A 15568-nucleotide genomic window follows, 5' to 3' on the forward strand; every position below is an offset into this window, starting at 1 on the left:
ATAGGCCTTTACATAAAATGCATTGGGTTGACGAAACTGGAGATACAGAATTGTTTTGACGATATACGTCGTTATTATCTGTGCTTGGGATTTTTTCAACAAAAGGGGGGGGAAAACTACATTTTTAGTACAATAGACAACGTATTGTATCTACTTTGTCAGTAACGCCAACACAATCGAAAGTCACCACAGTTTGAAGTCTGATTTTTTTTCCACTTTTGGCAACTGAATTTTTTGTAAATAAAATATAAGAGTCAGCTGTTTTAATATTTGTATCACCGTATATCGGCAAGCATAAGTCCAAATAAATCTCAACGTTCTTAATGACTCCTGTGACACAAAATTATCTAAATCTGTATCTGCATAGCTGCACCCGATGCATTTGAGTAAAATAATTAACATGAAAATCCGAACAACCTGTAAAAAAATAGAATATGTGTTAAATGTGCGCTAATCTAACGGTTGCGTAAACACCGAACTACAAAACCAGTAGTTGAGATGTATTTTATACACTCAGGAAATGTTAAATCCTTCTTATCGAATTGTTTTCTAAGAAAATGTTTTTTAATACCGACAAATATTTAACTATTTGAAAACTTTAAAACTAAATAACAAAACAGTATCACAATATAGCACAATTACACTTATGCACAAGCAGGTTAAGGGTTAGCAGACTGAAAATGTCTCCAGGGTTACAGACCTGTCGCGTCGGAAGTCCAAGTTCAAGTTAAGAGACATCCATTGCCCCTGTCCAGACACCACAACAATAGGCGCCATCCCTTTTAATTAACATCAGCATTATAGCTGGTCTGGACGTTTTTATTTTCAAACTTTTTTTTCTTTTTTCGAAGATTTTCCCCCAGTTACAACTCTCAATCCAAAATCTACAATTTCTACGTTTGAACAAGAAGATCATGCGCCGTTTAGACTTTTGTTTTAGATTACGTCTGGATGGTACCCTATGACCTTTCGAAATGTAAGTTCACTCTCTTGATGAAAAACATCTCTCGGCTAAACTGCTTTAGTGACTGTAGTACCTGCTTAACTTTGGTGTTTTATTTTGGCATAGAGGCTCGGCTACCACTTGATACCAAATCAATTGCTCACAGTAAACACCGTGTTAGTCAGAGGTAAAATTTGCAATAGGCTACAGTTAATCGCAATAGCCCAGTCTACTGTAAGACACATGGTTCAGGAAAACTGGAAAATTATATTGACCAAGTTTGCCTTCCAGGCGACAAACTTTTTAAGTCCTGAACTCTTTGTGTATTTTCTCTGATCACCTTTATTTCATGGTGTACGGATGTGATGCAACGCAATTTAAAACGGAACACAGCAACATTAATGAACATCATGTGGTAACAACCATACGCAGCCTATGATCAGAGTCAGTAATTTACCTTCACACGGACCAAACACAGTGAGTCCATTATATCACACAATGTTGTGTTGGTGAACTAGTAGGCTAAACTTTTTTCTTGTACCGCACACCCTAAGCTAACCACTGTGGCATAACACGAACAGCTTATTCCCCGCGGAGAAGAGTGCATGCCCTGTCAAGCGTTGTTGTGTGTGTGAGCGTCATGTGTATTATTTTATTCAGTGAATGTTATTTTATTTAGCAGTTTAGGCCTACTCACTGAAAATCACAGCGTTTATTTCATTTTTCCATCGTTCCACATTGGGAGTTTTAACATAATCACTTACCGTATGCACAACAAATAGTTTATACCGGTAAATTCCATCTTATTTCGGCAAGAGCGAATTATGAATTTTTTAAAAAGCCGATATGTTTGGGAATGCCACCGAACCCCTTCACATAGAAATGAATAAACCGTGCGAAAGCTCCAAGTGGAATAACTGAATAATACTGAAAGAGAATAAATTAAGACATATACGCTAACCTGCATGAGGCCAATATGACTGACTGTACATAAGATGAAAACTATAACTGAAATGGCAGAAAGCACAGAAACGCATGAATTAATGTGGAACTTGTATCACATTTCTAGTATGAATGGCTGGTAAAATAAAATGTGTTGAGGAAAATTAACAGACAATTCTCTGTAAAAGGATAGTTATGAGATGAAGGATATTTCAGTTTCTGGCAACCTGCCGGCTGTACAGCGGCCGGTGTAGGGGCATAAAGGGGTTCGTGGCCTAAAGCAAGCAAATGGACTTCAAGTATGTATGTATATATATATATATACACACACACACACACTTAAAATTAATTTTCATGCCTTAGGCCACGAACCCCTTGACGCTCCAATACTGTAAAGACGGAAGGTTGGCAGAAACTAAAATATACATAATCTCACAATTATATACACAATCTTTATCTTTTTGTCTTATGTGCGGTAGGAAGCATTTCTTATGGCAGATGCAGCCTCAGACACCTGCTCGAAAGGAAAGATCCGGCAGGATGAGCCGGCAGGATGTAAAAACTTATAATTGTCAAAATATGTTATAAATTAATGTGTTCATTCGTAGGGCCTTACATCATCTGGAAACATAACGACGTTTTGGAGTTACTTGACGTGTATTTTATTCTTTGAGAAAACGAGTCCCTCCTCACCCCGCCCCAAATACCCCCATACCAGCCATTGTAAAGCCGACAGGTCTCCAGAAACTAAATTGTCACTGCACGCAAGAACTGCCTGGGCCAATCTAAAACACACCCGAAACTGGCATGTGAACTATCACATCAAACAGTCGTACAGTGTTGCAAGAATATGAAAACTTCTTTTATCGCCAGGGTTATCTTTGAATTGTTGTTTCCTCATGAATCAGTAACACATAAATAAGGGGTTTTGCGCATTGAAAGGCTTTACAGTCGCGACCTGCACTTTCCCTCTGTTGATACGAAAATCTCAGATTCTAATAAATGACCTAACTTTCGTAGTCACCATGTTACTCTGTCCCAGATATCTGCAGACTAAAACACAGATGCTGTTGCTTGGGTTGCCGGTAGGCTACCAGACTCCACGCGCACTACACCATGCAAAATGAAGGAAAGAAAATCTATCTAAGACAAATAAATTAGAAAAAGTGCAGAACGTAATGGATTCCGTTCGGATCAGCTAATTTAGGTCAATATTATTTTCAAGCTGCTGGAAATGTAATGTCTTTAACCAAGCAGGGACGGTAGACATACTGTTGGATACATTTATGGAAGTAGGGAACAGTTGCCATAAATGTAACGCTTGATAATTGCAACACGGTCACTAATTTAATGTAGGCCTGAAATCGGCTGAAATCTGAAAACCTTTGCGGGAAATATTTAAAAAAAAAATGTTTTTGAGCGATCTAAGGAAAAAGTCGGTATAATTGTAACAGGCGAGCGAAATAATAGTAACAGTAAATGAAAGCGCCCTATAATTCGCGTATGATCGTTTTTTCTGCACATACTAATGTTAATACAGGAAACACATTTCCAATGGTAATGTGAGACCAGACACATCCTCATATTATGAAGCATGGGACTTTATTTATGAAAAAAGACTGTGCCTAAACATTGAAGCACAAGCAATTTCAAGTAACACGCTGTGAAGTGAGTTGAGATAACGTCCAAATTGATGAGGAAAGCTTTTGCAAAGTAAATTGTCTACTATACAGGCCAATCTGGCGTGTGCTTATTATAAATGGCCACCCAGCAAACCATTCCCGCTAAAATGGACTCAATATTAACTAATACCATGCTAACTATTCAAGGACAGATACCTGCTTAAAATTATGTATGATTTAATTTACTGTAAATAAAAATAATGCCTTATGTGCGCAAATTACCTCCGGAACATATTTTTATTTACCTCGCACAAAAACAGTTTTTAGAAATATTTCCCACGAAGGTTGTCGAATATCTCCGTACTGTAGGCATTCGGTAGAGGACTGCGCACATACAAACCTGAAATAGGTACTGTTGCAGCAGTGCACAAAAGGTTTGTACCGTGTTACATCTATGATGCATTACATTTATACTGACACACCCCTCATTTTAGGGTATAAGGCTTCATTTTAATTTGCAATAAATAAAATCATACATGATTTAAAAAGTTATTTGTCCTTGAAAAGTTAGTATGGTTTTCAGTGTCTTCTAGTGGGAATTGGATTGGAACATGATGCCCCTGTCTGTATAAATATAACGGCTGTTCAGTAATGCAGCTTCTAAGTTGCTATAACAAACAACATGTTTTTTGCTGTTACATGTTACATACAACAAGAGGGTTGGTACCCAGGGAGGTCCTGAAGAGGGCTTCAGACTTGGAGACTAAGGACACTAGATAGCGTTGAAAACCATCTACATGTAATGTCCTTTTGGGGGAAACGTTAGGCTTTTTTAACGGATGTTTAATATTTATTAAAGAAATTCATTTTACTCATGAACTTGTTCGACTTTTTAAGTTCCTTCAGTGTTCAATGTTAAATGTGCTCAGCTAATTTGCTTGCTGCATTGGCATAGCCTCATCTTTTGGATGTTCCAAGTGATAGATGGAAAAGAAAAAGCCACCAGGTCAGAGGCATTTATAAATAGCACACATTAGATTTGTCTATAATAGGCTACTTGCTTTGTAAAAGCTTACATGGGTGTTAAGAACCAAACAAAACAAAACTATGAGGAATGCATGTAACATCGGACTGTATGTACTTGGACCTGCATATTTAATTGTATCCGACTCGATTAAGTTATGAATGAAATTGAAAAGGTTAATGACTACTGACATGTCAAAGCTGTTTGAAGCAAAATTTCATAGTGTAATTAAATAATTACAGTAAATGACCTTCATGGCAACTCTCCCTTAATCTCGTTTATGTCATAGTTTCTGAAAAATCATTAATCTTAACAGGAAAAACAAAACCGTCCATCATACCAATAGTATAACTGAGATTTATGTTACGGCTTGTTAATGATTTAAAAGTGGGCTGAGGGATATTTAAGGTCTCTGGAAGTTAATGTAAGGGTACAGAACCCTTTACCCTTCTTTCAAGAGTAGAGCAGTCCCAAGCATGTGACGAATAAAGCCTACACAGCTATTAAGACCTGACGTAACATTAATCACATCAAGACTGGGGTGAAGGTACAAACAAAAATTGAACATATAACAAATGCATTCTGCCTTCCTCCTGAAAGCAGCGCGGCTGACCTGCACCCACGTGATTAACCTCCTTGGTATCTGTAATGTCTCCTCCATTGAAAAGTCCGTTTCTCTGCTAGTGAATCTCCAAGTCTGGATGAGAGGTTGGAGGTTGACAATATGCGCAGGAGTACAATTTTAACACTCAATTTCACATGCCATCGTGGTGTTTTTTTCCTGTTTAAGAAATCTTTTCACATTTACTGCCATTTTCTATGGACAGCACAATTTAATTGCAGTAAATTATTGCACAACTGATTTTTCTTTCTAGTATAAAAATACAATATTATTGTGATTGTACTTTATATTAGCGTTGACTATATTTGGAATAAAGAATTCAGTCCAGACCTCATTGGGATGGTAGGTATGACATCCAAGCAATTTATAGACTAGCAGCATTCTGTTAACAGAACTTAAATATCCAAAATCTTACTGGTTTTCACTTCCCAATTTTGCTCCTGGTTTCATTTTCCTACCAGTGATATCATCCGAAATCCTCATCACTGGTCTACCATACCAAGATTTCCTAAATGTCTTCATATTCAGCAAACAGTAACAAACAGTAGCTCATTCACTTGAAAGACTGAGTATACTAACACTTCAGAAATATCCAATTGCCTAGGTTGGCCACTTCTTGAATGCAAAAACTTCTGCTAAACCTGAATTTAGAAATATGTGTGTGTGTGTGTGTGTGTGTGTGTGTGTGTATGTTTTGAGAGAGTACATTTGAGTTGTGATCCATGAATATGCATGCTACCATTTAAACACATAGTAAAAACAAAACTTTGTCAAAATTGCAAAAAGGCAAGTTACTCCCCATGACCACAGCATATACTTCCAAGTAAATAACCACTTGCAAACTCTGATTTGTCAATCAAATTCTATCATCACTTCTGTACCAATAATTGAATGTTTGTCAGACCACATCTCAGAGAGCAAGATGAACAATCACTGAGGCAAGTTACAGTGCCATGAAAAAGTATTTGCCCCCTTCCTGACTTCCTATATTACTGCATAATTGTCAAAGTAAATCGGATCTTCAGATCTTTAGACAAAATGTAATATTAGACAAAAGAAGCCTGAGGAAACTGAAAACAATTTTTAAAAATGATTACTTCAGTTACTGAAGGAAAATAGTTATCAAACACCCATTTGACCTTCGTGAAAAATGTATTTCCCCTTGAAACTTAATAACTAGTCGCACCACCTCTAGCAGCAATAATGGCAATCAAACGCTTCCTATAATTTGACAGCAGCCATTCACATTGCTTTTTGCAGAACTGCTTTCATTTAGACAAACTCGTAGGGTTTTGAGCATGAACTGCTCATTTCAGCTCCTGCCACAGCATCTCTACTGGGTTTAAGTCAGTACTTTGACTTAGCCACTCCAAAACGTAAATTGTGTTTCTTTTCAGCCATTCAGATGTGGACTTGCTTTTGTATTTTGGATCATTGTGTTGTTGCATAACCCAATTGCACTTCAGCTGCAGCGCACAGAGAGATGACTGGACATTCTAACTGTGGGGTCATGAACACTGACCTTAGCTGAGACTGGAGAGGCCTGTAGTTCTTTGGATGTTCTTCTGGGATCTTTTGTGACTTCCTGGATGGGTTGTCGCTGCACCCCTGGAGAAATTTTGGCAGGCTGGCCACTCCTGGGAAGCATCACCACTGTATTCTTTAGTATTCTTCATTTGGAATAACTCTCACTGTGGTTCGGTGCAGTCCAAGAGCCTTAGAAATTGCTATTTAACCCCTTCCAGACTGATATATTTCAACAACTTTTTTCTCATCTCTTGGTATTTCCTTTGATCGTGGCATAGCGTGCTTGTAGAAACTTTGTGGTGACAACTTCACTTTGATGGTAAGGTTCAATATGAATGAGGTTTAGATTCAGCAGGGGTGGCTGCAATCAACTTTTTTCGTCAAATAAATGAAATAGTTCAAAAAATGAGTTTTGTGTTTACTCAGTTTCCTTTATATCTAATATTATTTTGTCTACAGACCTGAAGCCATGATGCATGAAAAATATACGGTAACAGAGGAAGTCAGGAGGCAAATGCATTTTGATGGCACTGTGCATAAAAGATTTGCAAATACTGCATATGTCTGCATTGGTATAGTGCATGTCTAGTTCAGATCATAGGTGGAATTAACACAGGACGTTTTACTGTGTATTCACATAGAGTGCAATCTTTGTTGAGGTAACAGATTTTTTTAAAAACATGGGAATATGTTAGCACATGAGTATACTTTTCTTTAGAAGGATAATGGAGTTTCCATTATTGGGGAAAATAGAAAGTGTCTGTGCCCAATTTCAGGTGGGAGTGGAGGAGGGATTTAATATTCATACCTAGGTAAAACAGACCGTAGCAGCTTGCAGCCTAGAGCTTTGTTTGTTTGCGCTAACGTTTCTTGCTCATTTTGTATTGTTGTGCATGTTCTTTTCCTTCACTTTTTATGAGAGTCTGCATTTAGTTTAGGGTTTGTGGGAAAAACTGACTCACGTGTCCGCAGAACCGGCTGGCAGTCCGGGTCTGGGAAGAGAACTGTGGTGAACCCTGAGGGAGAATCAAATTGCCAGAATTACATAGCTGCAAGGGTACATTCTAGAGCACCAAAACATTACGTGAACATCTAGAAACGCAAATGGAACATAACCGAACAGGCAGCTGAAGAATTTTGCAGGCGTGGCAACTGAGAGGGTGATTGTGTACGACATTTATACTGTGGCCAATTTTATAACGCATATTTTATAATGTTTCCCCCCCCCCCCCCCCCCCCATCTCCTGAGGACTGCAGTCAAACGTAGCAAACCATTCTGCAACTTTCCTATTCACCAGACGAAACTTCGGAAAGCATCAGAACATTCTGCTTGTTGGATGAGCCGAGTCTTGGCGGTGGGCGCACGTCATTCGTTCACTATTTGGTGATGGTGTGGCTGTGATGAGCCCTGTGCTGCATGCCATTCCGTGAGCTTTAGCGTTTATCTGTCACCCCACTGCACAGAGGACACAAGAACGGGACCACTGCTGTGTGGCCCCGACAGGAGCGCAGACAGGCGAAGCACGTGCAGCGGCGGTGCCACGCCTGTCCCTCTTATGATGGGAACCCACAACCGTGGCTATAATAACAGCAGATTCCTGGTTTCCTGGACGAAAAGTCTCATCGCAGTCCTCCCTGCCAGCAGAGTGAGTGATATACCTTTACCTTCTCAGTAATCAGTCTGTTTATTTTCCTCAGTACCTCATTTTCCATGCAATGCCTGGTTCTGCATGGTCGAAAGAAGGACAGAGAGAAAAGCTTTGTCGGAGGTTATTGTTTGAGTAAACTAAACAAGACGTTGCAGAGAAAATACCTGGAGAGCACTGTATGTGTACTGATATTCCTAGACGACGGCTTCATTAGATAGTTGATTCTGATTGGTCAATGAGCTGTCATCACTTTTTCACACCTTATTATATCCCTCTGCACTCTATATAGGAAAGTAGTCTGGTCAGAAAGTGTGTCTGGTGCTAGAGATTAACATTAACAATAAGTGATATGGGGGTAAAAAAGCCCAGCAAGAAGGAATGGAAAATACTACAGGAACAGCTGACAATCCAAACCTGACCATCGACATCCCCATGGTCTAGTGCCGACTTTAGCCGGTAGCTCTGCAGGGAAACCCATAATTGGTAGTGGCGTGGCCCAGGGTTAGGAAGGGTTCAGTCAGCAGGGATTAGTGCCCACCACTGGTTGATCAGGCGCACGCATGTCTGCCCGTTCAGCTGCATATGATGCGTCCATAGACATGCATATTTAACTAGACAGGAAAGCACACCCTCAGCCAACCTAAGCTGTGAACCAGGTATTGTTTCGACACAGCCCTCCAACAAAAAGCCACCTACTGTATATTGCGTTAGCTATTTTCATACTAATTGAAAATTAAATCCAACAATGTGCTATGACTGTAAAAACTGTGCCAGCTTCATATGATCCAATATCATTTTGTACCAGAAAAAATTGAAATAACTGAGAATGAACCATTTTCTGCAGTTTGGTGTGCCAATACCTCTGGTGTTCTACAAGGATGATTCTGTGTAAAACCAACAAAAGAATGAGAAATTTTGTGTGACCTTCAAAATGACATAAAATTACATAATTCATTTGTTCCATTATGGTACACACTCAGGTAAAATGTCACTTTAAAAATCTTAAACACTTTTTTGAGTTATTGTTAATTGAAGCAATCATTTTTTTCCCCCAGGTACGTGCCAAGTCATGCCAACGTCAGGTTTATTTCACACAGGATGATCAGGATCTGGAGGATATAGGCTATGAAAAGCAAAAGATTTATTAGGTTGTTCTCATATTCGATATCAGACAGACTGCACATTTTTTGAGTCAGTGGACATTACACACCGAAAGGTTTCAGGTGAAACACTCAGAAATATCGTAGGCGCCAATCACCTTGAGATTAGTCTATTACTTTTCTCAATTCATCTTTCGTTCATTAGGTCACAGCAGGGGATCTGGCTCATAGCGTGTTCACTCAACAATCTGATACAACGGCATGACGGTTTTCTGAAAGTGGGTCAAGGAACATTAATTACTCAAACTCTGGCAAGATAGAAATCCATGGAGGAACAAAGACAGGCAGTTACAAGACTGGTCCTGGGTATCAAACGATAAATGATGTCCTTCAGCAAGAGCTGGCAGGGAGTACAATTCACACTTGTTTCACACGTCATTAAGATGACCAAAAAAGAAAAAATAGAAAACACCTCAACAAAACACCACCATTTCAATAACTGTGCAGACCCTGGGTTTATGAATCTGAGAGAACTACCAATTGTGCTGATTTTGTGATGCTACTTTTACGAACACAAATTACTTCATTATAAGAAAAATGAGCCTCAGGGTAGTGGTAATCGCTTAATCTAAAAAAGGACCGCAGTTGTTCAAACAGAAAAGCAAAGTGCCACCGGTGGAAGTTCTCCAACATTAGCATATGGAATGTGGCGAAGGCAAACTTCATTTACATTTACCATGCGACACACTATAAACGTCTCTCCACACACCTATCGCCTGCTGTCAATTTATGTGTTCCTGAAGTGCTGCCGTTTCGTTCTTTGACTGCACTTCATCCATAAATCTAGAGTTCTGCAGAGATTAAAGTTGTGGTTTATTATCCAGGGAACAGGTAAATAAGAGCTACACTAAGGCTCCCTCATGGTTCAGATAGGGCACGAGAGGAAGAGTCAAACGTGATCAAAGTCTACCTCCTTTCCTGCTTTGATGCTCAACATTTTTGAGGAAATGGCAGATGAAATGGACAAAAATGTCTTCAGCCAGACCTTTACTCCATATGAAAGTTCTCCAAGATGAACTCAGTGAGAGGATGAAAGATTAACTTTAAGGCTGCCCTGAAAAGGTTACAGACACAGTGCCATTACTTGTTTGATCGACCTGATCTGAGAATATTTTCTAAACTGCCATCACACACAGAAAAACAGTTCTTAATTGCTTTTTTCCCTGCGTGGCTTAGCAGTAGGTCTTCTCAGAACATGAAGAAAGCAAGCAAGGAGTTGCACTTTGTCCACCCCATGCCGATTCAGAAAGCATCGCCCTCATCAAAAATAAAACAAGCTTTTTTTTTGCCATTTTTCTCCCATTTTCTCCCCAATTCAGTCGTTATACCAATTCCCCGTGTGTATCATGGTCCTGGTCGATGCGCTATCCTTCTGTTAGTCTGGGGAGGGTGTAGACTACCACATGCCTCCTCTGATACATGTGGAGTCCTCTACACTACCCAGACGGCCCACAAAACAAGCTTTTTTGCAGAAACCTTATTCACAATTTTTTCATCTCCAATTTGGATGTGCTAATTGTGCTCCTCAAGTTACCACTGCGCTGCCAGACCAACGAGAAGAGCAGGAGGTGCAGCTCTAATTGGGGATGGCTGGTAGTTGCCGAGCAGGTTTTTGCCAGCTGGCATCCACCTAGCGCATTGTTGGAGTTCAGCATGCTTTATGTTCAGTGTCTGATGCTAAAATTACATGAAGGTCCAGTTGATTTCCTACAGCAGATGTTTTCTATATATCCAGAGTAAACTCTGGCTAGCCTATGGCAGAGTCAAACTGACCATATCAACTACCAACAATAGAGCGCAACCCTAATATGACAACATGCCACTATCCGTCCACAGCCAACAATACCAGTGGCACATTACCAGTGTAGGCATGTTCAGTGAGAAGTCAGAGATTTTTCTTGTTAATTGATTTATCGTTGCTACTGTATGACCACTGAAAATTGGTCTACAACTTCTTTAACAACTTCTTTAAGCGAACAGAATGCTGTTTCACTGCTGTATCTTTGCAATAACTGATAGTAGGAGGAAGTACATTAGAAATATATGTTTGTGTGAATGCTTCTGCCCATTCAAACAACAAAAACACACTTAGGTCACAATGTGGGACACAAGACATTATTCTTAGCTTTTAAAACAATTTTTTTGTTGAATGCTGAAAAATGAAATACGTGGAGCGTAATACAAGAGAAACAGGCTTACTAGCTATTCCGTGAGCAAAACATACACTCCATGGACAAAAGTATCTGGCCACCCAAAAATCACACCCACTCGTACTTGTTGGACATCTCATTCCAAAACCATGGGCATTAAAATGGAGTTGGTCCTCCCTTTTGCTGCTACAACAGCCTCCACTCTTCTGAGAAGGCTCTCCACTAGATTTTGGAACATGGCTGCAGGGATTCGCTTCCATTCAGCCACAAGAGCGTTAAGTCGGGCACTGATGTTGAGCATTAAGGCCAGGCTCGTAGTAGGCGTTCCAATTCATCCCAAGGGTTGAGGTCAGGGCCCTGTGCAGGCCAGTCAGATTCTTCCACACCAAACTCGGCAAACCATTTATTGACCTTGCTTTGTGCACAGGGGCATTATTATGCTGAAATAGGAGAGGGCCTTCTCCAAACTGTTGCCACGAAGTTGGAAGCACACAATTCTCTAGAACATCATTGTATGCTGTAGTATTAAAATGTCCCTTCACTGGAACTAAGAATCCTATCCCAAACCATGAAAAACAGCCCCAGACCATTATATAATTTTGACCAGCTGACCAGCGATATAGTCAGCTAGTCCACCAGTTTGACCACCAGCTTACTTTACCACGTTAGTCCAGCCACAGACCAGTTAGAAGAGTCAACAACGCAACGCAAACTATCTTAGAATCCCAACTAATTATTTAGCTTATGATTGGCTAGCGTACTCGTTCATTTGCGTCCTCAAGTAATGAAATTTATTAGCTATCAGTGAGCCACTTATTTGTAATGAATGTAGGCTAGACATGTTGGTGGAAATTGTTTTGCGCAATTGATGTAAATGAGTATAGGTTGAAGTGAGTACTTTCCAGCAACCGCTCCCTTACTAACTGAAAATGTGTTCCTTGCGCATTTAAAAAGTTGCTAACTTAATGAGAGGAGGTCATGGGAGAGGAATTTAAGATGAAATCTAATTCCACAAAAACACAAACTAGCTCTTCGTATAAACAGACTAGGCCTATAGCTGTATCTTAGCTTGGCCTACATGTCCAAACTAAGATTCTAGGAGTATTGTCCTAGAATTCATTTCGACGATGTTGCTTGTTCCCTCACAAACTCTTAGATTCTTTTAGTATTTTCCCGACATGTAATCCGTCATTAATCCATCAACAAATGGAATTAAATTTACCTGGAGTTTACGGGTGCAGGTAAATTCCCTTGGCGTATTTTGTATCCGCATCCATTGTAGCCCAACCTGCCACTTTCGTAGCCTATAACTAACTATTAAAAGAGCGTACTTAGTGAAAGTTAGCTAGGAGTTTTTACATAATTCTTAGCCGTCAATTTCATGCTTGCGATTCAAAAAAATGTGCGTTTGTCTAAAGTACATTTTTCATATGAAGGCCTACAACTTGAGTGCGGCAATTTGTGCTTTATGTAGGTCTAGCACTTTTTGGTTTTGTCGAGTTTTAAAGCTTAGCTAATAAGGACAAACTCCGGAAAGGCGTTTAAATAGTGTATATGTAGAGGTCTGTGAATAAACAGAACGTAGGCTAACATCCCCGATTACGCACAGCAAGGCGTAAGGTAGTGGTGCAGAAAGCGCGTTTTAACGTGCGCGCACCTGTAGGCTATTGTCGGGTGCGCGGCTAACTCATCTGAAGGGAAGAACATATACATACTTATACACATGTATTTTTATTTATTTATTATTATTTGTAATTTTTAGGCTGTTTGTTTTTCAAATCAGTGTCATTGTAACGTATTTAGCTTTTATCAAAAATGTCTTGTTGTATCAGTGTTAAGCAAAATACGGTATAGAATTGTTTAAAATAGTGGATGTGAACATTTCAAAGCGCACATTTTCCTTCCTTTCAGCTGTAACTTGAAAAATGTAATAACGGTACTAAAGACAAATTACATGACTGAAATGAGCGATGCTGTTTTTTGGATTACTGAAAGGTTATTATCTAAATGATTTTGTGTTTATTAGTACCATAACCATATTGAGGATACTGTAGCAGATAAATCTCATTTCGAAGTTACTGTTTCTGATTGTGCATTAATGCTGCTGATACATTATTATTATTATTATTATTATTATTATTATTATTATTATTATCACTATTATTATTATTATCATTATTATTATTATTATTATTATGTGTAATCTGATAATGCCTGAGCTTTCAACAGGATGTTTAGAGGACTTTAAAAGCACTAAGAGGGGTCCCTGGCCAGACAAGATATGCAATGACTATATTATATTATATAGGCTAGATTCTGGGAAATATTTCAAATTAAAAAACCTTTTTTTTTTTAATAAAAGAAAATAATAAAACATGCAGTATATAGCCTATAACCATTTTTAACATATGATGGGGGTCCCTTGGTTATCTTTGAGCCTGGGTGGGGGTCACTGGATGAAAAAAGGTTGAAAACATAGGTGATTATACAATTAAAATTGCATATAACCCATTACTACCTATCTGTCAGACAGGGAATTGTGGTTTACAATGTTTGTGGGCAGTGGGAGGGTTTTAAAATAGTGTTCACTAAACTGTGGGGGATTGTCAGGAGGGATTGATGAAGTGAGAAATATGAGTATTTAAAAAAAATATTACAATTGGCATTCAATAGCGTATGAAAATTCCCTTAGTAGCTGAGTGTACAACTGATAAACAGTTATAAATGTATTTTTTTCCCATTTTTATTTTATTTGAGTACAGCATACCATATGTCATTACTGCTAATTTCCCTCGCTCATTTTCTTTCTTTTTTCAAACCTGTTTTAAATGAACATCTGCTTCCCTCTTAATTTGGACTTTGGACATTGGCAGCCTGCTTCGCTTTACTTTAAGGTAGCCATAAAGAATAACAATATAATTTGCACAGAAAGTTGGATGAGTGCATTCTTGGTTTAGTGTGTGGTATAGCAGGCTACACGACCACAAAACTTCATAACTTAGTGTGCTATTAATTGTTAAGCTGATTGTTGAGGCCCAGAGAAGTGCATTTGGTTTCTTCATTTCAATGTACAAACTCCAAAGCGGTCTCAGATCGGTTCATTCACTCTCAGGGACCCAGATGGATGTGCCCGACAAGCTCTTTATCTGTTGGAGTTGATCCAGTCAAGGTTGACAACCAGTCGCAGTTCCTCTCTATGAAGTTCCCTTTACTGACTGGGCGAGTGGCTCACCGCACAGAGGCATAAATCATCATCATAAAACCTGCAGCAGGTAGGAGTCTGACAGAGGGGAATTGCTCACGGACCCGTCTGCTTCCAGGCTTCCGGCTCCAGGCTGCATTGCACGGTACTTGCTGCTTCAGGGGTCTCTGTTGTCCATGGTGATTTGACGCAAACTGCATTTGGGCCTGTTGCAACTCAAGGGACTGTTTAAGTCTCACAGATCATGACCACAGAGTGTAAAAAGGTATAGTGGAGGGTGGGAAGGGCCAGGAGGTGAAGTCCAGAAGAGAATGAAAATCATGCCTCTACCAGGTTGCGGGCAAAGCATTTGGACTATCAGTTGAAACCATTGGCATGTCATTTGCTATTTTTTGTTTACACAGAAATTTTGTGGCACAAAACATATTTTTTGAAGGTGTTTAAATGCATTTACTTTAATCATAAGTAACAATGCTGTTACTGTAAAAGTTACTTTGATACTTGAAAACTACTGTCATATTTTCCTTCTTGCATCTGTTATTTTCAATGATAAAAAACAATTCAGAAAAAAATGTAAGTATAGATACTACATTTGATCTGAGCATGTTTTTTTCTTTACGTTCAGAAGTTTAAAATGTAACTAGTTTTTAGCTGTCTTAAATTCTAGGTCACATGACTTTCTTTTTGTTTTTTGGACATTTGTGTGTATAATTTATATCAATGACAG

The 15568-nt window shown here is 39.1% G+C and overlaps 1 protein-coding gene across 2 annotated transcripts in view; it reads right to left on the reverse strand.

The window, feature by feature from the left end:
- Positions 1 to 13280, reverse strand: part of LOC135237808 (homeobox protein Hox-C11a-like) — a 65591-nt gene extending 52311 nt beyond the window's left edge. The window contains exons 1-2 of one of the 2 annotated variants that reach the window (XR_010324929.1): positions 12862 to 13280; positions 7643 to 7696 (exon numbers count right to left, since the gene is read on the reverse strand). The gene's annotated coding sequence lies outside the window, so the exon portion shown is untranslated. The remainder of the gene's footprint in view (positions 1 to 7642; positions 7697 to 12861) is intronic. The other variant, XR_010324928.1, reaches the window with a different exon arrangement.
- Positions 13281 to 15568: the final 2288 nt, after the last annotated feature.

Source organism: Anguilla rostrata, chromosome 13 (genome assembly GCF_018555375.3).
Source record: "Anguilla rostrata isolate EN2019 chromosome 13, ASM1855537v3, whole genome shotgun sequence".
Taxonomy (NCBI): domain Eukaryota; kingdom Metazoa; phylum Chordata; class Actinopteri; order Anguilliformes; family Anguillidae; genus Anguilla; species Anguilla rostrata.